The 25,035-nt window shown below is 38.2% G+C and overlaps 1 protein-coding gene across 7 annotated transcripts in view; it reads left to right on the top strand.

Annotated features, from left to right (window-relative positions):
- FHIP1A (FHF complex subunit HOOK interacting protein 1A) overlaps positions 1–25,035 on the top strand; it is a 199,639-nt gene that overhangs the window by 33,500 nt on the left and 141,104 nt on the right. For 6 of the 7 annotated variants that reach the window (XM_074338445.1, XM_019722794.2, XM_074338440.1 and 3 more), the window contains exon 2: positions 15,578–15,701. The gene's annotated coding sequence lies outside the window, so the exon portion shown is untranslated. Of the gene's footprint in view, positions 1–4,353; positions 4,375–15,577; positions 15,702–25,035 lie in introns of those variants that run through there. The other variant, XM_074338444.1, reaches the window with a different exon arrangement.

Genomic DNA, 25,035 nt, shown 5'->3' with positions numbered 1-25,035 from the left:
TAGTTGGGTTTTTCAGCTTCTTTTAATTGCTTGTTCAAGGTAGTAATGATACTGCATTAATCTCTGTTATTTACCAACAGCATTGGGTTTACGGCAGTGGTTTCTGAAGAAAGAACAGGGTTGAAGCTAGAATGGCTTAAAGTATTAATACCCTTGTTGTAGAGCTACCCAAACTACACTTGTTCCTTAAGGTTGGTAGAGTGGTGGGGGGTGGGATGTGATGGGGGAGTGAGGAATGGCGTTTGCATAAACTTGAAATTCAGCTTTTTTAATTTTTTCATATTTCAGGACAGATGCTCTTAATTTTATGGGCAAATAAAATAAAGGGAATCTCAAGTCAGCTATTTTGAATGCCTATGATTTTTTTCATGTCTTAATAGTTTACCTTCCCCCCTAATATCGGAAAACATTTCTTACTGAAATCATGGGTATCTAGTGAAAAATGACATTTCTTTTTGGTATTTGAAGATACATTATTATGAAAATGTGAATACTGATACACTGGTTTTTCAAATTGGATAAAATGTTAATGTTTTAAATTTAAATTAGTTTTTTATCAGTCCCCTGTTAAATTCTTCTAATTATTAGGTTTAAATATTTGTGTGACAGAGGTAAGCATTTTAGCTAAGAAATGATCATTTTATTCTGCACGACAAAATAATATGAATGAAAGGTTACAGAGCATAAAATTTATGAAAATCATATATTATATAACTCATATTTGCTACAGATAAAAATAGTTACGTCTAGTTAGTATTCGTAACCTCCCCCAATACCTCTTTCTCAATCTTGACTTGAAGATCTTCCTACCCTGGTATCTTCGTATTTTGAGTTTCGTATCTTACAGTGCAAACCAAGCAGATGATAAAATGTATAGAAGTCATTCTGTCTTTCCAGATTCTATCAGCTATTTTGAATCTAATTCTTAAACTGTTCATGATAGCTTGGCAGCAAGCCATGTACTTGTCATTTTATCTCATTACATTAGAGTGAAGTCTAGTCCTGTCAGGAACAGGTTTACTAGTGTTTTTTAATTGCCTGCTTAAAGTTTTTTCATTTGCAAAATCAGCTGAAGAATTTAAAATGGTGATAAGTGTCGACTGAGGTCAAGTAAAAATTCTGAGCTGATCAGGGATTCACGGAAGGAGGGAAGTACAGAGATGATTGATTTTCAGGCTCTTGCAGGGGAGTGGAGGATTGCTGCAGCATTTGCATCCAGAGGAATGGAACAGGGTTTAAATTCTGCAGTTGTAGGAAAATGTGTATGGCGTTTATTTGACTAGTATAAGCAGTTTTCTTCTGTGCATTTTTCACTTAAATGTGTCACCTGTTCTTCCGGGGAATGGGAGTCTAAGTACTAGACCATTGAAAGGTTGTGGACAACCAGGTGAAGATGAGGCAGAATCTGGAACGGACAAAAGAAAGAGGGATGGTTGAGTGAACTAAAAATAGTGATAACATGAAGGAGGGGAAACAGTGGCACCTGCTCAGGGGTGACACCAGTGAAATCGGCAGTATGACAGAGGAAAAAAGGCTGCAAAAGAGGTGAGGTGAAGAGACATTCAGGAAGAGGCAGTAAGAGGCAGTAAGAGAGTTCTTCGTTTCCTGTGAAAATGTTTGTGTTGATTAAAATAATGTACGCCTGTACCTCTGGCACTAGGAGAGGCCAGGTTTCCCAGCATATGGCCAGGCTCCCTTTGTTCAGGTACCTAGCAGGCTGAGGGGTGGTGGGCAGGGCCCTCATGATTCTGTGAGGGTAGAGACATGGAAAAAAATGTGGGGATCTATTAGCCCAGGGATGTGTTTGGAGCCTCAGCAGTTTTGTGTGACCTTGAAGCGGGTGGAGACCATAGCAGTTGGGACTATGTAACTGATGGGTAATCAGAGAGGCCTAGCAGGCCCATCGCTTTTTCTGGACTCATCCCCTACCTGAAGGACTTTGGGAATGGGATTTACTTCGTAATGTATGAGACTAGGACTGACCAGGAAGAACTTTGGATCTGTGTCTTTAAAATCCCTCTCTTGCTTCCTCTGGTCTCCTTCCCGGGGTGCACCAGGGGTTCACATTGTTCCCTGACAAGACCCAATTTGATGGGGATGGACCTCATGTTCTGGATCTTTCTTGATTTTCTTTCCACCTACCAAAACTTACCTGTTCACTCTCTGGTGTCTTTAGTTTCTCCAAATAACTGGAGCTAATTTAGTAAAAACATTTATTCTCTTGTGTGGGGTTTATATATAACCACTTCTCTGTTATATGTTTGCGTTCAAAACAAGGATTCAGTTTGTTGACTCAAAGAAAGGGTAGCATCTTAGACATGTCTTTGGGTAAATAAGAAGATTTTGATATTACAGCGAAGTGGATGTATGCATATCTTACTCATTGGAATCAAACTCCTGCGCTTAGCCAGAAGAAGAAAATAAAAAGGACAACAAGTAATTGAAATACGGCGAGCCTAGTATTAAGAGTGAACATGAGATGGGGGATACGAGCCTGTAGTTCGTAGAGAGATTTTGTTTCCTCCCAGAGTGTGAGCGTTTGGGTTTAAAACTGCATGGCCCATGCAGTGCAAGCCAAGTACTTTATTTGGTGTTTACATGAAGAGTTAATAGTCTTTTCCAAAGGGCTGGAAAAGCTGGTTATCCTGGACTTAGTGAGAGGCAGCATAGTATTGTATTTTATGAGGAATTTCAGGGAATTGTCAAGGATAGTTTTAACTGTTTGTAATTGCTGCCTTGAGTTTGACTTTGGACTCTGACCCAGTTCCCTGTGCCATTAGGTATGATGTTACAGTGCTGGTTGGCGGAGGGTAGTTAGCTCCTTTTTTAGATTTGAGACTCATTGTTGCCAAAAGAGCTCAGAAAACATTTTTGTTGATTGAAATAATGCCTACATAACAGGTCAGCCTCATACCCTCTCCACCCTCATGGTTCCTAGAACAGACAGGAGCAGATACATTCTGGCAGCTTTGGTTTGGGAAAGACAGGTCTTGCAGAGTGGTGTTGCAGATCGTCTGTGGGAAATAAATGGATGGCAAGGTCCTGACTTATTGCGACCATCTTTTCCTCCTACCTCTAGGTGCTGCCCTGGCCAAAGAAGGTAGTCATGGGGATTGGTTGAAAGTAGGATGATGGTGTGTGTGAGAGATCCTGGTGGCTTTGAAGATGCTCTTACTACCTTTTTTGTTTGTTTGTTTTTTTAAATGCCAAACCCATATCCATTCCCTGATAGAACTCGTAGTCTTTGCAGGCAGTTTTAGCATCCCAGGCGTGGATGACCGCCCGCACTTAGAAGGTTCCATTTCCTCATTTGCTCCTCAAAGATGGTTTTGAATACTGGAAGTATGGGTGACTTATAAGTTAAAGCATAATAAAAGATATGCTATTCATCTCCCCCAAAATACCATTTCCTCCCTCCCCTCCAGCTCTGTTCTGTCTTTTTAGCGGTGGTCCAGTTATGGACTTAATGCATAACTTGCTGGCAGCTTACAAATGTGTGTCACAAAGATAAGGTTTACCAGTTTCGTAGGTGGCCTTGTTTATAATCCTGAGCATATGGCATCTTGTTCTGTATCTCGCGGTATCACTGTGGCACTTAACTGAAAAGACCGTGGTTTCTGCAACGTGTCTGCTCGACAGGGCAAGTTTAAAGGTAATTACCACTGGGGTCTCTGTTTTTTATATTTGATTTACAGAAGTTCAGTTGTTGTCCTCAGTGAGTCTGGAAGCTCCTGTGTATGACACCCAGGCCTCCATACTAGACACAAATGTGATCTGACAGCTAACCCCTCATTCTGACGCTATTTTTGGTGTTTTGTCAGCCTCCTGGGCCAGTCTGATTTTTAACATTTTTCAGTGTGTCACTCAACCCTTGATTGTTGTACATAATGGCATCATGGAAATGGAGGAACTCTTACAGGTAATCAGATCCAGTGTTCTCTAAACTGTCTTTCCCTCAAAGGGACAATGGAAACATTAATAAATATAATTTATACCAATATGTACTCGGAGAAAAGCTGAACTTCCAGTTCAGGGAGGAACTGAAACGGGAGGCCAAAAGGCTCTGTCGTTTCTCTTCTCCCTGCCCACCCCACCCTTGAGGTATCAGGATGTAACATCTGGAGCTCTGTGGGGCTCAATTTGGAAACCAAAGCTCTGGAGTCATGCATGTTTGCCTAAGTCTTTAAGTAAACCCTCCTAGCTCCAATTTGCTGTGCATGGCTTCCTGAGGGTAAAACTTTAAAACAGAACTGCTGCGACTTCTTCCTCTGCATTTCTGTGTGTAAATCCCCCGCAGACACTCAGTGGTCACCCAGAAGCTTACTGTGTGTTGTGACTGGGCAGCCCAACCAGCGTGCCCCGCTGGTACCACAGGTAAGAAGCCGACGTGAGGGACAGAGTGGTACTGGTTTGTTAACTTGAGGATGAGCGTGGCATCGGAGTGAGACTATGAATGTGCGTAAGAAGTTAGGATGGCCTATGTGGGACAGGCTCGAATCTATACGATCGTGATTCTCCAAGTGTGGTCCTCGGACCATTGGACCAGCAGCAGCAGCAGCAACACCCCCTAAAACTTGTTAGAATGCCAGTTCTCAGCCTCTACCCCAGACCTGCTGAATCAGAAACTTTGAGGGTGGAGCCCAGCAGTTGGCATTTAACAAGCCTTCTGGGTGATTCTGCTGCACATTCAGGTTTGAGAACACTTGTTGGGGAACACAGAGATGGTGCCAAGGGTTGGCCGCTTCCTCCCCACGCCCTTCCCTATAGCACTCTTCTTGCCATGCTATGGAAGTCTGATGTTTTCTCAACCGTAGGTGAAATCCTAAGCCACTGTATCTAAATACCCTGGCTCTGGCTTCCAATTAGATTACCACCCCTTGGTCCCTTTTCTGTGGAGATTCTAAAGCAGCCACTACATTTGTATGAATACTACTATTAGATGTTAGTTGGAAGCCTCATTGTTTTATGAAAGGAAATGATTTTCTGCTTGACCCACCAGGGCCTCATTTGTCTGAATACTGCTGAGGTAACTCTAAATTGCAAATCGTTTCAAGCTTCATGTCCCCAGTGAGTGTGTGAGGGAGGATTTCCTGAATGTGGCATTTGTGTGAACACGATCACCGTATCCACGTTAACATCACAGACCAGTTTTCTTTTCCTTTTGTGTCTTTCTGACTCACTGGGTCGTCACTCAGCAGCCTGTAGCTAGGGATTCTTAATGGAAGATCCAAGAACCACCCTTGATGTCAGAAAAACAAGCTCTGCTTATATGTATGGATATGGTATTTTGTGGGTAGAGTGCCCATAGTTTTTATCAGATTCAGGAAAGGATCTATGGTATGTACCGGTCCCCCTCCTCCAGGAAAAACCTGATTTATTATTGCTTTAGCTGCTTTTGGATAATAGTTTTTAATACATCTTCACACGATTTGTAGCCATTTGAGATAGAAGAGCTTCCAGGGGGATTGGCAATCATATTTGAGCCTGCCTTGTGGTCTCAAGTGTTACTGTGTACATCCAATAGAGTAAGACTGATTCTTTTCACTTGTGCAGTCATGCCTTTCTATTTCTGGTGTGTGTGTCGGGGCGGCGGGAGGGGAAGATGAATACTTGTGTTTATCCAGGAGTTTCAGGTATAGTATCTTTTAAGAATTCGATCCTGTAAAGTATATAGCGCAGGAGGATATTATTCCTATTTATAGTTGATGGCACTGAGGCTGAGAAAACGCATGAAACAGTACCATCAGGCTTGCTCATCACCTGAAAGCACTGGGCAACTCCCACTAGTTTTATGTTCTGGTTACTTCCAAACACACTTGGATGATGCCTAGAGAAGTCTTAAAAGTTTATTGTGGATAAAATACCAGTTGTTTAACTGACCAAAAATCATAATTCTCTCTCTAAAGGAAATGTATCATGTTAAATTTATGGGTATCTTTTTCGCTATTCCTTATTTTAGCGATTTTTAAACACATTTTTATAGATGTATAACCTCTCCTCTTCAGAGTCAAGTGATAGCTGGCTCCAGCCTCTCTTTTCTCCTCTGCAAGGATCATAGAAAACCCAATCCTATTTTTTAGCATGTTGGGTCAGGAGAGGGCAAGTCGTTGGCAGCTGGAAACATCACCTCCTTTTCATTAGATCATTCTGTGGGTTTCAAAGATGAGTGCCCTTGTAACTTACATTACACAGCCTTAAAATTGCGCATAAAAGTTTGTTGTGGAAGAGTAGCAAATGTAAGATAAATTGAGAAGGTTAAGGGGAAAACTGTGCTAAGAGCTTCTCATAAATGAATTCTCATCATAAAAGCACAGCGATTTCTACAAGTGACAAATGAACTTGAGATAGTGCTTTGCATTTTTAAAGGATGTGCGGTAGGGTAATTCCATTTGTGTTCAAGCCAGAGATCAGTGACTCACTTATTCTACTTGTGCTTTTTGTCTAATAGTGTAGAAAAGAAAGCTGTATATGTGGGTATTTAATTTACTTTTATTTTGCAAATGCATCGTGTCTAGGATTCAGTCAGCAATGAGATTGTGTGTGTTCAGGCAGGCTGGCACCTAAAAGGTGTCTGTTTTGAGAGGTAGGGGACAGAACATTTTCTAAAAGGCATAGTCGTGCTTACAAAGCTTCTGATAGTCTTCTGACCTGAATCGCTCTTACTGCAGTGGGGTCACTGAAGAGGACATCAAGATGTCAGTCATTTATTTCAGTTTCCTGGCACTGGGTGGGTAGAAAACCCATTTGCAAGTGGAATGGTGGTTCTTTCTGTTAATAAGGCAGAGGTTTGATTGTAATAAATTTGAGCAAAAGACGCCATATTTCTATTAGGAATATGCATATTGATGTCATTTAGACGTTTTGGGGGGAAACATAAAATACCTGTATGAATTGTTAGGGTTTGTACACCTGTGACTTGTTGAGCAGTAATGAGGCTAGATGAGAGGATTCCTGCCCTGCCTTCTTACAGTCTGTCTAGTGAAACCTGATGGGTCGTGTGAAGGCTCTGTATTCTTTAAGCCATTGGTGTTAGTGTTAGGAGTTCAGACTAGGTAATTAATAATAATACCTTTGCCCTCTGCATCCGTCCACAGAAGTTTCTGTTTTCTTTCTTTGGCCTGTGGCCACATTGCATTTTTGCTCCAAGATTTTAATTTGTGGGCACAAGCAGTGGGTATCATGTGAACTAATGACCTCAAATGCTGGCTGGTGTGGAGGTGACCTTTCAAAGTCCGAGCACGAAGCCAAAGATCACATTTTTACCTGAATGAGATGTGTTTTGTTGCATCTATCTCAGGGGACACAACGGGTACAGGTGTGGAGGACATCTGGGAGGGGGAGGGGCGCTGGTGCTTCGGGAGCGCCAGGACTGATGTTCCAATCCATCCCCTAGACCATGGTGGTGGGCTTTACACTCCTTGGAAGATGCAGAATGGATTCAAATACTTGAGGCTGAGAAGAAGCCTGAAGCAAAGCGGGCCTCTGCATCTCCCTGAAGGTTTTCTTTTAAGTCCAGGTCATTCCTGGCATCATTTTTTTTCTTTTTAACCTTTAGTGTATTTTTTTCCCCCTTAAATACTTAGTGCATTTTTTTATTGTCGTAAGAAAAAAGAACACCACTCTGAATATGTGCTTCCTATGGTGGAACCTCGTATTACAGAATGTTTGCACCTAAATAAAGAAGGCAAATCAATTTTAACAGCATGCTAATCAACTGACCCAGAAACCATGTATAACTTGATAGGTGTTTTGAGGTTGTGTATTCACCTATCTGGATAGTTGAGTAGTCTGGACATATGTAGCATTAGGAAATACCTGTGTGATTGTTATACTTGTTGTTTACTCTAAAACGTGTTACCCTTACGTTGGAGTCCAGTGACTTAGGTTCTGACTTCAAAACATTAATAGCTTTGCCTTAATAGTTAAAAAAACACCCTTTCCCTGTCAGTGGCTTTTTTTTTCTTAGTTTCAGGTGTACAAAGCAACATAATAGTTAGACATTTACACCCCTAACAAAGTGATAAACCCCCCATCTGCTACCCCTCTGACATCCTATATAGCTGTTGCAGTACCATTGACTATATTCCCTATGCTGTACTTCACATCCTGTGACCACACACACACACACACACACACACACACACCAGAGGTGCCAAAAAAAAATGTACACACATTTTAAGAGATGTTATCTATGCTCAAGCAGTAGTTTCGCCATAATCAGAAGTGTCTGGACGCTGATGGTAACCACTTTGAGCATCTCTTGTAATTGCAGAAGTCAGATGTGACTTGTATTCATCTTTTGTTATCAGTATATATTGAGTATTACAATTTTAATACAGTTTTTTCTTTTACTAAAATATGCTTACAAAAAAAAAGCGTATACATTTTTTGGGCACCCTCTGAATATATTTAGAGTTGACATTCAATACTATTCTACTTCAGCCTCAAGTGTATAGCGCCATGGTCAGGCAGCCACACAGCCCCTGAGGTGACAGTGGCTTTTAATGTGTGTTCAGGCCATGATGATTCTTTTTGGTGTCTTTCTAATGGAGATAAAATTTACGTAACACAAATGCCAGGAATATTTTTGGTCAAGAGAATTTAAGAAATGTTTATTGCCTGAACACTTGATTGAAGTATTTGAATTAAGGGCTGTTAGGCTAGGATGATATAAAGCCAGGTCCTTCCCTTCAAGGAGAGTGCAACCTCCTACAGGGATAAAAACGTAAAGACATAGTAATGGAGACGTGTACAAAGTGCCCTGTAACTGCAGAGGATGTTTGCTGCACTTTCCTTTTTGAGCCTGACTCTGAAAATAGTGGAATCTTTTCCTCTTGCTCTGTTTTTTTTTATAGCGACTTGTCTTACTTCGTTGTCTTCATGTTTTCTGTTAGGGATTTCACACGAGAGTTAGAATTCTGTCAGCTACTTCATGTTTCTGAAAATTTCTCACTCCTAAGATTCAGATGAAATATAAGTGGTAATGCCCAATATCAGTCTGTTAGAATTATAAAACATGTGCTTGATATGAAAGTTGGTAGAAAAATTCTTTTCGAATGTTGAAGTGTAAACCTGGATTCTGCCAAACTTATTTTTCCTACAAGTTTGTGGCAAAATTGTTGGCCAGCAAACTTCAGACCTGTTTGCTTATGTAAGCCAATCCTGTATTAGAATACAGATATGTATTTCTGTTCTTATTGTATGTCTCACCCCTTTCTCCTCCAAAACCCCAACCCTAAAAAAGAGAGTACTTCGTCTGCTTTGCTTTGAAATTTCCTGAAACTTTCTCTTCTTTTTTTGTTATTAAAAGCTCTCGTGTGTTTGCAAATGATAATAGCAATGCCTTTTCCTTTTTTACTGGCAAATGAAGGATTAAGTGGACAATATTTATAAAGATCTCTAGAATTCTTTGAGGGAAGGACTAAGTAAAATGAAACAATATTATGTAAAGTGAATAAATTATTTTCTTGTATTAAGTTGATTTTTTATTAAGGTGATTCTTTCAATGCAAATCTGGTTTTATTTTTTTTAATTTTAAGACTCCTTTTTAAATAGTTAATGCTAGTCTCCTTTTTTATAGTTAATGCTTTTTAGGTTCTTCCCTATTTTAAGGCATTTCTGAACTGGCACAATTGTCATTTTTTTCCATTAATTTTATAAAGTAGCTTTTAAATGTTACTTTTAAAAATTCTTCTTTAATGTCTCGTTTGGGGCTTATGAAATGTAAAAATCGACTTCAATTGACTTCACTTTACTAATCTTATTAAAATCTTGCAACATGTTGGTCAAATAATTTTCATAGCTAAATTTTAAACCGTAACAGGACTTTTATTTTACCTTTTTCCGTGTGAATCGGTTAAAGGGCAAAGGATCTGGTTACACTTTATAGTTTTACAGAAAGGTCCTTTTCCTCCTTTCACTATCTTGACAGCCGAGGAAGGCAAGGGAACAATCAACAGATGGGTTTAAGAGAGCAGAAATTTGTTCAGTGTGCTGGAATTTGCTTCCTACCGGGTATGAAAGCTCGTATTTGAGGCCTACAAAGTGACGTTGTGTAAATATGTGAAGGACAGGTATTTACTCTGGCCTTGACCAAGGGGAGAATTTAAGATGGAAGAGCTGGCCTCTTTATAGTAGGTGATTTGGAACTTGACCAGTCTGTCAGTTTTGTTGCCTATCATTGAAACTGTAGAGTAAGTGAAAGAGAGAGTTTCACAACTCATATAGCTCTAAAATCTTTTTTTCTTTTGGTTGATGTATTTTAAGCAGTCGAATACATTTTCCGTAAATTTTACTGCCTTCTATTTACCTTTGAGTAGAAGCCAACTAGAGAAATATTTAGAAGGTTCTGAGCAACAATAGAACACACTGTTAGAAAAGGCCTTTTGTAGCATTCCTCAAGTGTGTGTTGGTGGAAAAATTACTGTAATTGGATAGCGAAATGTTGGAAAATGATTTTATTTGCTATTTAGAAATAGCATAAATGAGACTTGCTTTTTAAATTCATAGGTTCAAAATGTTTAGTCATGCCTCACTAGCTCAGTCTTTGCTCATTATGCTTTACGTTGATGGAATTAAATGTGACACGTTGCAGTATCGGATCAGCCCAGCCCCACAGTTCTAAAGGGTTTGATTGAATTCTGGGGGAAAAAAAAAATCAAAGATACTGTTTAATGTCAGAAATGGAGATTTGTGAAATTTTGTTTTTAGCCTAAAGTTGGTTCAAGAAAGTGCCTCACTGATAGAAGAGGGAAAGAGCATGAAGAATTTCTAAGTTACCGTTTGAAACCCAAAAAACCCGAGAAAGAACAAATGCTTTTTCTCAGCCAGGCCATTGGTGTCTGTACCGGCTAATGGCTAACCATACTCTGGCTAATCTCCGGGGAGTGCCCTCCGTACTGTGCTGCCAGCCTTTGTAGTAAACACCTGTTTAATGGCCATTCGGCCCGGAAACATCCAGTTTTATCCTCTGGATATCCAAGGACACATATGGATGAAGGTCAGAGCTTCCTGATGCTTGCTCTGAGGCTCTTGGGCATTGAGAGCCGAGCTGCCTGACTATAATGTTCGTTATTTCCAAGCAATTCTTTGGAGGCCATCTTCCAATTCTTTTGCTTACCTTGTACAGGGACCATCTACAGTTTCCTCTCATTTTCAGTGGTGTCACTCACTTGTGCGTTAGTATTCGTAAGATTATATGAGCATTTTTATATGGCCTAAAATCACCTGCCATTTGTTTTAATGGGTAAGGGTAGAGAGTTCAAAGTTAGACATAGGTTTCATTTTCGGCTCTGCCACTGTGTGTTTTTAGTTACGTAATCTCCGTAAGCTTCAGTTTTCTTTTCTGCAAAGTGGGTATTCATTCATTTATTCATTCATTGAACAAATATTAGGAATGTGCGAGGCCTACTCATATTCTTGGTGCTGGGAAGTGAGCAATGAGCAAAGCAGACAAAACCCCTGCTCCCAATCTACTGGGGGCAATGGAATAGAAATGAACAGAAGTTAAATACATGTTACATGGGGACAGTTGCTACAAACGAAAATCAAACAGGGTCAGGGGTAGAGCGACAAGATTGGAAGGCAGTGTTTCTTTCTGTTTTATGTGGACTCTGTTTGAAGTGACGTGTCAGCAGAGACATAAATGGAGAGAGGAATGACCTAGGAGGATATCTGGGGATAGAGGGTCTCAGGCAGCAGCAAGTCTGGCAGGCACAGCCCCTGGAGCCCCTGGGGTGAGAGCTAGCGAGGTGTGTTTGAGGAGCAGTGAGGAGAGCGGGAGCACACACTTGTGCGTTAGTATTCGTAAGATTCCCCACTTTGTGGGGTTGCTTCGTCAATTAAGTGAGATAACACATTTAAGATGTACTTTGCACACATTAAAAGAATGATAAAGCATAACAAGGGAGGATTATTTTAGGTACGCAAGAAGGGTTCAGTAGTAGAAACTTGATTAATGACATTCATCATCTTATTAAATATAAGTGGAAAAAATCATATGATCATTTTTATAGAAAAGGCGTCTGATAAAACTCAATATTGATTATTGATTAAAAAAAAAGACCCACCTCAAAATATAGTAGCAAATGTTTCTTGGAAGATGTCTGCGCAAACTCTGTACATCAAAGGTGTTAAGATTGGAAGATGTAGAATTATACAAAACTAAGCAGGTCAGGTTTCTTTCCTACAGGCCGTCGTAGCGCCTTAACACACAGAATACACTTTGTGAATATTCAAGGGGATATTTAGAATTTAGCATTTTCCAAATTTATTTGAATACAGAACCTTCAATAACAATAACTACTACTTTTCTTTCTTAAGAAACATTTTACAAGTAGTTGTCACGTTGGAAAACATCATGTTTCTGCTTGGATTTTGCTTTTGTTTACCTGCATTATTCCTTTCAATAAATCAGTACTTTTGATTCATTTCTAAGATTACCTGTATTCTCTCTCCGTGCCTGCATTTCCTTCTCTGTGATATTCCATAACTCGCTAATTTGTTTCGTGGTTGAGACCCTCCCAAAGTCATCCAGATGACACAGGTTTCTGGGTAGTTGAGGAATTGTGCGCTTAACGTGGAGGAGAGCATTCCTGTGGGTTACAAGATAAGGATTCTACCCCTGTCTTCACCATTTCTCCGCTGCTTAACTTAGAAAAGGTCACTTAGCCTCCCTCTGCTTCAATTTTGTCATCTGTAAAATTCAGGGATTGGATTTAGGTCCATCCATTTTAAGACTCAGAGTTACTATAAATATGCTTAATGGGATCAGTGATGATTGTGGGCTATGTTGAATATTTTGTTTCACTCTTTAAGTTTCCACATGTGACTATATAACTTTGTGTCTCAGTCCCATTCTTTTGGGAAGTGAAATTATTCAATAATTAGCTCGTAGTCAACTCCATGTATTTGAAAAGTTGCTGAATTGTTTGAGACTTCTGTCTTCATTGATTGATTTGTTAATTATCCTATAGGAAAGCACTTGATTATAACACAGGCCAATTACTACAGTGCTATGGATAAATCCATCCCTCCTGCATTTATTTTACTGATACGGGGAGAGACCCATGTTGTGGATATTAATTATCTCCCCATCCCACGTGTTCATTTGGTGGTTTTGTTGTGCCTTTTGTGAACTCCCTGCCTATTAGCTGATTTCTGAACTCAGTGCAATAGAGGTTGAAATTCATTGAATTTATGCCATCTGGAAATGAGCGTTAAATTCTGTCCCTCTTTTGAAATTAAGCATGTGAGGTAGCTATTACATGGAGGGATTGTGAGCCTGGGTATGATTTTATTATGCAGAGGTAGAATGTTTGTTAGAAGGAAAGAACTTGCCTGGAGAGAGATTTTGAGTGTGACTGAATGGTTAAGTGCCACCTTCCCCCCTTTTTAGCAGGAGACATATTTTGTTTTTAAATGAGATGACATCCAAGAGAATTATCAAGACTCAGTAAATTTTAAGAGTCCTTTCAATTGACGTGAGTTCCGTTTAACCTTGCTTTCGATGTGATTCTGGGCATTACTGTCAAAGGACTTGGCTCCCTTTGAAGTTGCCAAGCGTTGCTGCTGACAGGATCATGAGGGTAAAATATGAGTCATTCCCAGGAAAGCCTTTAGTGATACACAGCGATGCCTTATTACCTAAGTAAAAGCATACGTGTGGCGGTACCTCAAAATGGTGAGTGTAAGGGAAGGATATATGATAATGGATGCTAAGATGGGAGAGCTGTTTCTCATGAATTAGAGATGCCCTTTCATAATTCAAGAGTCGCAGAATGAAGAAAGACTTGAAATAGCCTGAAAAGCATCTGGAAGCAATCCGTAATTCTTAAGAGTTAGTAGAAGAGCCTGTATCTCTCCAGTATATGATGATAAAACTGTTCATGTGGGATTATGGAAGAAGTAGAATTCTGTTACTTGCAAAACCTCATGCAATGAAATGCCCAGAGATTTGATTATGAATTATATACCTCAAGGTCCCAGGTCCTTAATAAGTGGTTAATTGATTAGAGTGAGGAAGGCAGATTTGAAGGGACTGAGGCAAGTTTAATATGAAGCATTTGTTTATTTGTGTGTGAAATGTTATCCTTTAGTTTTCATGCCCTATATACTCACTCTTCTTGTGCCTGGTCACTACCACTAGTTTGGAAGGTTTAGATCACGTTGTACCCCCCTCCCCATTTTTTTCTGTTCATGAAACATTTGCTATAGGAAAAGGTACTGCATTCTAAGCCTTTTAAGGCATTTATAGGTCAAAAACACACACTCAAAAGCTCTTACAGTAACTTTTTAGGGAACCATCTTTTAATAGACTGTTGCAGAAAAATTATTACATTAGTAAGTGTCTTATCCTTTGGGGGTTGGGAAAAAGATACAGAGATTTCGAAAAGACATTTTGTTGTACTACATTCTGATTTGAATTGCTGACCTTAACCCATCTAAAGAGGGGGAGATACTAATTTACCTAATACTTGTATCTATATCAGAGCAAGTTGCATCTTGCTTCTGGCTTTGGTATGAGCAGTTATGATTATATGTAATTACAATGTGTACCCTGTCTTTTCTTTCTTTTTTACATGATAATTGCCATTTCCCCATTTTATTATAAACATAACATTTTTGACAGCTGACAGAATTGTGGTTAATTATGTCATATCAAATTTATTTAACATTTCCCCAATTGTTGGACATTGAAATGATTTCTGTGCTTTAAATATAAGTATAGTACTTATTTTTTTTAAATCTTCTTTCTTGGAAATTTTCTCTAGCTTCCTATTTTGACATTGAATATTGGCTTTTTGTGGTTCTATTTAGCATTTGCGTTAGCTTCAGCTTTTTGTATCTAAGTGTTTGGGGTTAGTCTTTTTGCTGTATTGTCCTGGACACCTCTAGGTGTCATTCTCTGTTTTTCTCTCAGGTAGGATAATTTTTCCCAGCCTTTTTCAAACTCATATTTTTCTGGTTGTACACTAGGGATTAAGCTATGTGTTTGTGCTGTGAAACTTGTCTTCCCAGTTAGGCCTGATGATATGAGATGTGTGTCTAAGACCTAAGTAAATTCTGCCCATGGGATGGCAAAAAAACTGAACTTTCACCTGTCGATGTCTAGATAGGTCGAAGGTACTTGGGAATATTTTGGGAGTATTGCATACTAAAAAAAACTGTTTATGAAAGTTATAGTCCTCTCTTTGCTATTTTATATTTTGTTGTCATTAGCTTAATATGATGCTGCTGATGCATAGATATGGATTTATATAGTTTCCCACTTTTTTTTTCTCTTATAAAAGAAGCATAGAATTACTTAGTATCTCTTAGAGGATAGAAGAATCCTACTTCTCTACTTTCTGCAACCCAGCATAAGTCTTGTTTTTCGCTAGCATTCAGATTTCTAAATACCGATTTACGTTTTGCTTAAAATTTTTTTGTTTTAATGATAAATGTAACTGCAATCTGAGAATTACCCATTCAGTGCACAACAAATAGTGGTTCAGGGGAGGAGGAACAAACAAGTGAAACTTAGATTGGGTTTTGCAGTTTATTAACGATTATGTGACATTTTTATTTCTTTCTATAGATTTTGAAAATCTTCTTGGAGTTTCCAGCCGTGCCAAGTGTTGGAGAAATTTTTTCTGCCCCTCTGATCAAGTGAAGTGAGCAGAAACAACCCAGTGCGAGGCCATTAAAGAGTGCAATCATAGGTAATGTCTTCTTTTCTTATCACTATTGGTATGTGTTCAGTAATGTTGAGTAATATACTTTTTAGAAAAGCCTAGTTGAACTTACATATTCCAGTGAACATTATCGTGTTCAAAACCATCTTTCCGAGAGGCTACAGACTCTACCTCCACTCAAAACAGTAAACATTTTTTCTGCATCTTGATCCTCTGATACAATCCTTTCAACATCCTATTTCCTGTGAGGGTATATTTGGGAAGTGGTCTGAACTTGTTTAGAACCAGGGTGATGAATCTGGGGAACTCTAATATTGATTTAAAAAACCGGAAGGAACAAAAATGTAATGAAACCAGTTTTTCCTTTTGTAATTTGTAGATGTGTTTGAAGGCTCACATGCTGTATTGAAAGTTAATTCTAAGAAGTGACTCTAAGTTTTAAACAACGGTGGTATTGTTAAAATAAGTGAGTAGGCTCCCTAGCTTACAGAGAAGCAAATAGTATTTATTTGACTATGTAAATGTTGGTATTCCTGCTTATTAAAATCAATCGATCGATCAATCTGTCGGTAGTGTAGAAAGGCTTTCTGTATTAATCACGGTAGATAAGATGAGCTATAAACTTACTTATATGATTTGCCTCCAAGGCTTTGTAATTACTGTCTTACTGGTGGTGTGTTTTGCATTTATTCCTCAAAGTGTTGTTAGAGGGCTTGTTTAAAATGCACATGAAAAATTCAAATTCCTAGGCCTCCATCTAGTGTGTTAGTATCTGAATGGTAGGAGGCAGGATTTAGGAATCTGCCTCACAGGTAAGTACCACCAAAGATTGACACCTTCAATGCCGTATAGTCTTACCTCTACCTAACCTTCATATTTTTCTATTTAAAGTGCTGCTTGGTTATTTCTTTGATTTTTGCTTTGAATGAAACAATGCCAATATTTTTAGTATACTACTTTGACACAGCATTATGGTCTCAAGTAGCTTATTATTAGATCAAATTGAGAATGTGATTGAATAAAACTGTACTTTGAACTCTATGTCTAAATTAAAAATACATATATTTTTCCTTGGATATAAATGGGTAAATCTGTTTTTGACATCTAGATGCCAAATACTAAATTTTATGAAATATCTGCTTTTAAATTTCCTAATAAGCTGTACTTCAGGTATCTTATTCAAATTGAGGGTAGAGTACTGGGGTAGATAGGCATTGGAGGCCCCTGGAATCTATGCTACATTATATTTATCATTCCGTTGAGAATTTTTTCAGTAAACATAGTGATGAAGGTTTTGCTGTGTAATTTATGGTTCAAACAGAAGAAAAATTTCTTTCTAGTGCCCTGAGATTTGTGAAGCTCTTTGAAAATTCCAAATGAAAGGGAGGGAGTATTAATGTGAAATGAAGCAGTAGGCTTTGCTGTGAAGTTATTTTCATTACCATGAATGTTCTTTGGTAATCATTCCTATAAATTTATTAATTTTACAGCATGTAAACATTGTGTATAAAATGTTATTTTTTAGATATTTTCAATCCTACAAATTATAGTTTTACTTTAAAAGATATCTACTGAATAATAATGAATGTCAACTATAATTATATATATATGGTTACAAGAAGTAGAGTACAGCATTAGGAATAGAGACAGTGGAAATGTAATGGCTGTATGCGATGTCAGAGGGGTAGTAGATTGGGGGAATGGGGTTATCACTTTGTGAGGGGTATAAATGATAAATGTCTATTACAGTGGATTGTACACATGAAACTAATAAAAAAGGGTATATTTACAGTATTACAGCATCCTGTGCATGTTAATATTGAGAGATAATATACCTTGTGTAAAATAAAAACGTGACAACAGATTTATAACTTAAGGCTATTACTTCAGATGCTTATTTCTTTATTAAAATATTTAATTTATTGGTATGAAATATTCCATTAAGTTTGTACTTTTAAAAATTGTGTTAACATTTCCATAACATAAAATTTTACCATTTTAACTGTTTTAAGTGTCTAGTTTAGTATTAAGTATATTTTCATTGTCATGCAACCAATCTCCAGAATGTTTTCATCTTGCAAAACTGAATCTCTATACACATTAAAAACAACTCCTCCTTTACCTCTCCCCACAGTGACCGGTAACCACTCTCCTAGTTTCTGTCTCTATGAATTTAACTATTCTAGATACCCCATGTAAGTGGGATCATGTGGTATTTGTGTTTTTGTGACTGGCTTATTTCACTTAGAATAGTGTTCTTGCAGGTCATTCACGTTGTAGCGTGTTTTATAACTTTCTTCCTTTTTAAGGCTGAATAATATTCCATTGTGTGTGTGTGAGAGTGTGTGTGTGAGAGAGTGTGTGTATAAATATATCACATTTTGTTTATTAGTTTGTCCATTGACGGATGTTTGGGTTGCTGCCACCTTTTGGCTATTGTGACTAATGCCTTTCTACGAAGTTGTACACATATCTGAGTTCCTGCTTTCACCTCTTTTGGTTGCTGGATCATATGGTAATTCTATTTTTAATTTCTTGAAGAGCCACCATACTGTTTTCCACAGTGGCTACATCATTTTACATCCCCACCAACAGTACATAGGAGTTCCAGGTTCCTCACATCTTCGCCAACACTGAGGTTTTTTTTTCTTTTTCCAGTAGTAACCATGCTAAGGGGTATGAAATTATATCTCATTGTTGTTTTGATTTGCATTTCTCTAATAATTAGAGATGTTGAACACCTCTTCATATGCTTATTGGCCATTTGTATGTCTTCTTTTGAGAAGTGTCTAGTCTAGTTTTCTGCACATTTTTTATTGGGTCACTAGTCTTTTTGTTGTTGAGTTGTAGGAGTTATTGATATAGTATGGATATTAACTCTTTATGAGATATATAATTTGCAGATATTTTCTCCGATTCTGTAGTTTGCCTTTTCATTGTGTTAATTTTGTCCTTTGATGCACAGTTTTAAATTTTGCTGTAGTCCAATCTGTTTTCACTTTTGTTGCCTATGCTTTTGGTATCCTAGCCAAGAAATCATAGGCAAATCCAGTATTTTGAAGCTTTCCCCCTGTGTTTTCCTCTAAGAGTTTTATAGTTTTAACTATTAAGTTTAGGTCTACAATCCATTTTGAGTTAATTTTTGTATATGGTGTAATACAGAAGGGTCTAACTTTATTCCTTTGCATGTAGATACTAGTGTTTTCCAACACTATTTGTTGAAGAGAAGTTTATACTTATAAAGACAGGTTAGGATAAGGAAAGGAAAAGCAGACAGTAATAAGTGGTTATGTTGTGTCTGTGTAAGAATTCTTATAACATCCCTTGTTTCTAATTAAGAAGATATTTCAGAAACTAAAGGGTATTGCATGGATTTGAAGCTGACCTGAAACTAAGATTTAATAATTGTAAGTAGGCATAGAGCCTTCGTTTAAGTTCTATGTTAGTTATTTGGTGGGCAATAACTTCTTATATTTGGGATTTGATTATGGCAAACTCTGAGTTATGGTCTTCAGTAGAGAGAGAGAGAGAGAGAGAGAGAGAGAGAGAGAGAGAATCTGTGTCCCCTGTTAAAGAGCTTTTCCCAGTTAACTCCAGTCAATGAGAGATCCTCTAATGTTTTAGGGAGCTTTAGTTTCACGGCCATAAGCAGAATCAACATTCTCATGATAAAGAATAGCCAGTAATAAACCTAGGGAAATTCTGTAACTAGCTTGAACCATTCACTCATCTGTGTAGCAGAAGTTATTTGGAACATGTTTTTGCCCCTTAGCGCTAAAAAGCAGTATGTGTGTTGACAGAATGGTATTTGTATTGATTCTGAAAAGGTAAAATCCAAATATGGTGTCATTAGAAGTGTGGTTATTTTGGGGAGGACACTTGGAGGGTGTTGGAGGTGGGGATGGGTGATATAAAAGCAAATATGTGTAACTAAGAGGAAAGCCCAGGCAAAGTTGGTTAGAGGGAGCTTAGGTGGGTATAGGAATAACAAGGATAATGCAAGGATCTAACACTTAGGTGTATTACTTTCTTTGGAGGAAATGATAGTGAATAGTAAAGATAACACAGCAAGGACCACAAGTGGAAAATGGGTTTGGAAAGGGTTGAAGACAATATGATACAAAATGTGCTTGATTGTCTTGTGGAGATGCTGTCAGTGGAATTCATCTGTTACAGATTTTGGAAGTGTTCTCAGAACAGTGAGACAAATAGTAGGTAGATAGAGGCAATTACAGATATTCTGAGCTGTTGAGAGAATTATGTATTTGAATATAGTATTGCAGGGTTATGAGCTGTCTACATGAGAAAAGAGTGTCAGTTAAGCAGCATTCGAATGCTGTCCATTCTCATATAATACTGGAATGTCTGAGTCATGCAGAATTGGGGTGGTGAGTGAGGAATGTTTTTCTGTGTTTTCCCTGGCTTTGTGTGGAACCAGTAGGGAACCATTTTCAAAAGTGGTTTTGAATAAAAATATAGTCTTAAGATTGGTCTGGGACTGAATTTTTCTAAGTAAATAACACACCCACAAAAAAATCTAAAAATAACTTCTTGCAGTTAAATAATCAAACCAGCTACCTAATTCTATCATTCTGAAATTTCTTCATCCTGCACATATCTTTTTGTAACTTTATAGATTTTAAAATTATGGTCTATCTCTACCTTCTTTTGTGAATTTAGTCTTTTTATTTATTCAGTCATGTTTGTCTCTTCACATGTTCCATCACCCCTATAATTTCATTCTAGCTTAGGTTGGATCTTTTCCAGCTCTCTATGTATCTTCCAATCGACCAGAATGGCTTACAATAAATATATATAATTTATGTTTGGTCGTGTTTTCTATTTCATTTTCAACATCATTCTTGGAATACTCTGCCTTTCTTGGTGTTTAAGGGCACAGGGTTACATTGAATTGATGCACTCAGAGAAAATTGTCTAATGACTTTAGAGAAAATTCTCTCATGACCAGAGGTTCTCAGTGTGGTCCCCAGATAAGCAGCGGCAGCCTCACCTGGGAACTTGTGAAAAATGTAAATTCTTGGGTCAGAAACTCTGAGAAAATTGTATTTAACCAGCCCTGTAGGTGATTCTGATGCCTGTTACAGTTTGAGAACTGCTCGGGACACTCTCATTAGCTGTGTACTGTTGTTCCAGTCGTTCATTTTCTCTAGCCCCTGGTCTCCGGGTCAGATGGATTAGGGGTTCTCAAACATTGGTGCGCGCAGGGATTATCTGGTGAGCTTGTTTCAAAAACTTCAAAAAGCAGGAAGTTTTTCCTTTGCCTCATACACTGAGATTCTGGTTCAGTAGGTCTTGGATGACTCAGTTACCTGCTTTGGATGACTCAGCAAGCTCTTCAAAATAGCTCTATGATCTGGGCCAATGGATGTCTCTTGAGTTTCCTTCAAACCCCAAAGTGACGGGATTTAAAAGGACTTTTGTGATCTCAGTAGCTAAAAATTTGGGTCCAGAGTTTTAAATGCAAAATATAGTTTATATTTTTCACTGAAGCCAATACATTCTGATTTCTTTTCTTAAAAAGTATGATTCTTTCTTAAGTACCCAGATTATTATATGAGATTTTTCTGAGGCTTATCCTCATTGGTAAGGCAGTTTGCTCACTAAAAGAGGCTTCTGATGCTTGTAAACTTAGAGATTTCATTATATGGTTCTTCAAGGTAATTTATAAACATCATTAATCAACTAAGCACTGGTTCTTAGGGAACACTACTTTTTATCGAGATATTTTTGTTCCTACCCTTTATTTCTAATCTCTAAGCTTGTTGCTTGTGCGTGAGGATATGTTTCCCTCTTCTCACTGTCATTCATATTTTTGTTTGTTTCTTTAATTTTTATGGTGCAACCTTATTAGAATTAGTTTTTGTGAGTTTTCCTCTTGTTTTATTGGCTGCTCCTTTCCAGCCTTCTTTCATCTGTCTATCCCTTGAATGTTACTGTTCCCTAGGGACGCCCAAGTTCTTTTCTGCGCATCTCACCTACATACTTTCCCCTCATCTCACCTACATGCTTTCCCCTCATCTCACCTACATACTTTCCCCACATCTCACCTACATGCTTTCCCCTCAGGACCTGCTCCTTCATGTCTGCCAGGTCCTTGCTCAAATGTCCCCCTAACGCTACCCTTTATAAAGTAGCATCTAACACTGTCACAACTCTCTTCTGAGCTTTGGCCCCATGTAATCAGCTGCCGACTGGCTGTCCCATAGCAGATCAGGTTAACATATCCAGAACTGAACTCGTCATTCTTCTCCCCTGAAGTCTGCCTTCTCTCATGTTCTCTGCGTCGGTGAATGGCTTCACCATCACCCTTTACGTAGCTAACATTTACCCAGCATTTCCTATGCATAAGGCACTGTTATAAGAACTTTCATGTAACTCCTCACAAAATCCTTCAAGGTAGATTCTATCGTTCCCGTTATACAGATGTGGAAACTGAAGCTCATGGCGTGTAAGTAACTTGCCCCAGGTCACAAAACTATGAATTGGTGGAGATGGACTCCCAGAGCCTGTCGTCTTACTTACTGTGCTCTGGTGCCTTCCCTTCGCAGTAGCCCAAACCAGAAACCAAAGATTACTCTGTACTTCACCCTCTTTCCCCCAGCTTATCTGGTCAGCTCACCTTTCTACATCTCTCAAAAGCAGACTTCTGCTTCTCTGCATTCCATGGCCAGTGTTCTATTCCAGTCCTTCATCATCCCTTATCCCCACTATTATAGTTGGGGGCTTCTTGGCATCTATTTCTTTATGTTATTGCCAGAGGATTATTCTTCCTAGTAGTAAGTCTGGTCATGACACGGGTCTGCATTCACCAGCCTCACCCCTCCAGGATTAGTCACATAATGTCGGTCAAACCCTCTATTGTCTACTTCACTATTGAGCAAGCCCCACCATTTCTGAGGAACAGGACGGTTCAGACATTTTAAGACTCACTCTGAGGCAGATTGCGGGAAGACTGCTGGTAATACCTGGGTGGTAGCTGACATTTTGAAGGTTAGGAAACAAAAATGATATCTGTTGATTAGTCTTTACATCTTTTGGTCCTTAATTTCTACTTATTGTAATAAAAGAATAAAAATAAAAAATGTGACTGTAGTCTGGCCAGAGAGGGAGTGCCAAGAAGAGTGCGCTTCTCACCCCCACTCCAATTCTGTGCCTCAACCATAGTAAACTACTTGCACTCCCTACAATATGCCATGCTCTGTCTCCTTCCTCTGGGCCTTTGCATATGCTGTTCCCTCTCCCTGGAATAGTCTTCCCTGGCCCATTTGCCTGGAAATCTCCATTTTCAGGTCTCAAATTTCATGTCACCTGGAAAGTCTTCTCTGATGCCATTTACCTTTGAACAGTTTGGGTTAAATGCTTTTTCTTATGTGCTGCCCTGGCATATACCATTCTTTCCCTGCCCCATGACTCATCAAACTTGGTTTTATTTGTCTGTTCAGTCAGTTGCTGCTTTTAAACTGTAAGCTACATTTTATTTATTTTGATGTTTCTGTTCACCCAGCATAGATGTTGAATAGATATTGATTGTATAGAAGAATAAATAAGTATTTAAATGAGCTAATTGATTTCTGCCAATTTCACCTGTTTCTTATTTTTGTAAAATAACTCGAGCAGGGGATAGATCTATGAGTTAGGGTTAGGTTCACCTGTAAGTAACTACCAGAATCAATGGGTTAAAGTAGGGGGTTATTTTTCTGCTACACAAACTAAGTCTGGAACTAGGCTCTCTAGGCTTAGTAGAGTGGCTCCTTGATTATCAGGGACCCAGGTTCCTTCTGTCTTTTTGCTCCATTCTCCTGGGCGTGATCTTTGTCCCCATGTTCTTATGTCAAGATGGCTGCCAGAAGTCTAGCCATCTGCAGATCCCCCCTTACACACACACACACACACACACACACACACACACACACACACACACGCTGCCCCTGCTTTTAGGGGATTTCCTGAAAGGGCTTCTAAGGATTTTCCCCCATAGTCATTGGTCAGATAACAGCACAGTATTAGTAATGGCTGCAAGGGAGGCTAGGAGGTACAGGTTTTTGCCTTAGTTCTTTGCTGCTTGGTACAAAACCAGGGTTCCATTAATAAGGAAGGAGAGAATGGATATTGAGTGGTAACTAGAAGTCTCTTTCTACATAGCTTAGGATGATGCCCTCTTAAGTGATGATAGAGAGATTTAGTACATAATTTGCCGATCAGTATGTCAGCACTTTTTAAAATAAATAAACAAACAAATAAATAAGGATTTGAAGGGAGTCTTACCTTTTTGTATCTCTAGTAACTTTATATAAACTTACCAGTCTTTTTGGATATTTTAGGAGATTTAATTACAGGCATCTAAAAAATCTAAATGATTACTTTCATTATTTTTGGGGGTTTTTTGCACTTGTTGATTTAAGAGTATACCTTCTTAAAGTCTCATTGAGATATCCCCAGCCTCTGCTGGTGGGAGTGTAAATTGCTAGAACATTTGACAAAAGATTCGGCAATAGATACCAAGAAAAAAGGATTCTTTATCTTTAATCTTCTTCTGTTCAATCTTCTATAACTCTAAAATATCAATTCTATGAATTGGATTTTTTTGGAGAATTTAATAGCCTGGAAAAATGCTCAGGATGTAGTGTTAAATGGAAGGAACAGGAATCAAGATTTAATCCTGTCATAAAGTTCTTCAAAAAAATGTCCAATTTTATTAGTTGTCCTTCATTTCACTACGTGGATGTCCCATATATATTTAATCTTTCCCTTATTATTGAAAACTTAGCTTGTTCCAATTTTTCATTCTTAGAAATATTCTTCAATGAATGACTTAGTACATTTATACATAATTTTGTTTGGGTTTCTGGGTTTTTATGATCAATTTGTAGAAGAATGAACAGAAGAGATTAAAGATATAGATGCTTTATTTGTTGATATCTATTGCCAGATCTTTTGCCAAATGTGTATACACATGTTATGCTTTTGATTTTGCAAAATTTATGAAATTATTAGAAAGTATAGAAAAAAGGGTAGAAAGAAAAACAGTAAAGCTTTAAAAATAGTTTATCTCTTTTGGTGGTCCTTGCAGTGATTTCTTACTATCTTTGTATTTTCTATATATGTTTGCAATCGCTATATATTGTTTTTATGATTTAAAAATGAATTCAATTTGAAATAAAGAATATACCTTCTATTTTGATGATTAACTGCTGCTTTACTACTTGGAGTCTCAGCATCAAAGGTGAAATTTTAATATTGATATTTTAATCAAACAAGAATAAGCATATGGCAGATATATCCTATAGGGTTTGTAATTTACATACTTGGCATGGTTTCCTGCATTTATTTAGAGATATTT

Source organism: Rhinolophus sinicus, linkage group LG07 (genome assembly GCF_036562045.2).
Source record: "Rhinolophus sinicus isolate RSC01 linkage group LG07, ASM3656204v1, whole genome shotgun sequence".
In the NCBI taxonomy this organism is placed as follows: Eukaryota; Metazoa; Chordata; class Mammalia; order Chiroptera; family Rhinolophidae; genus Rhinolophus; species Rhinolophus sinicus.
The sequence above is the reverse complement of the archived record's forward strand: the minus strand, read 5'-3'. Positions and strand labels throughout refer to the sequence as shown.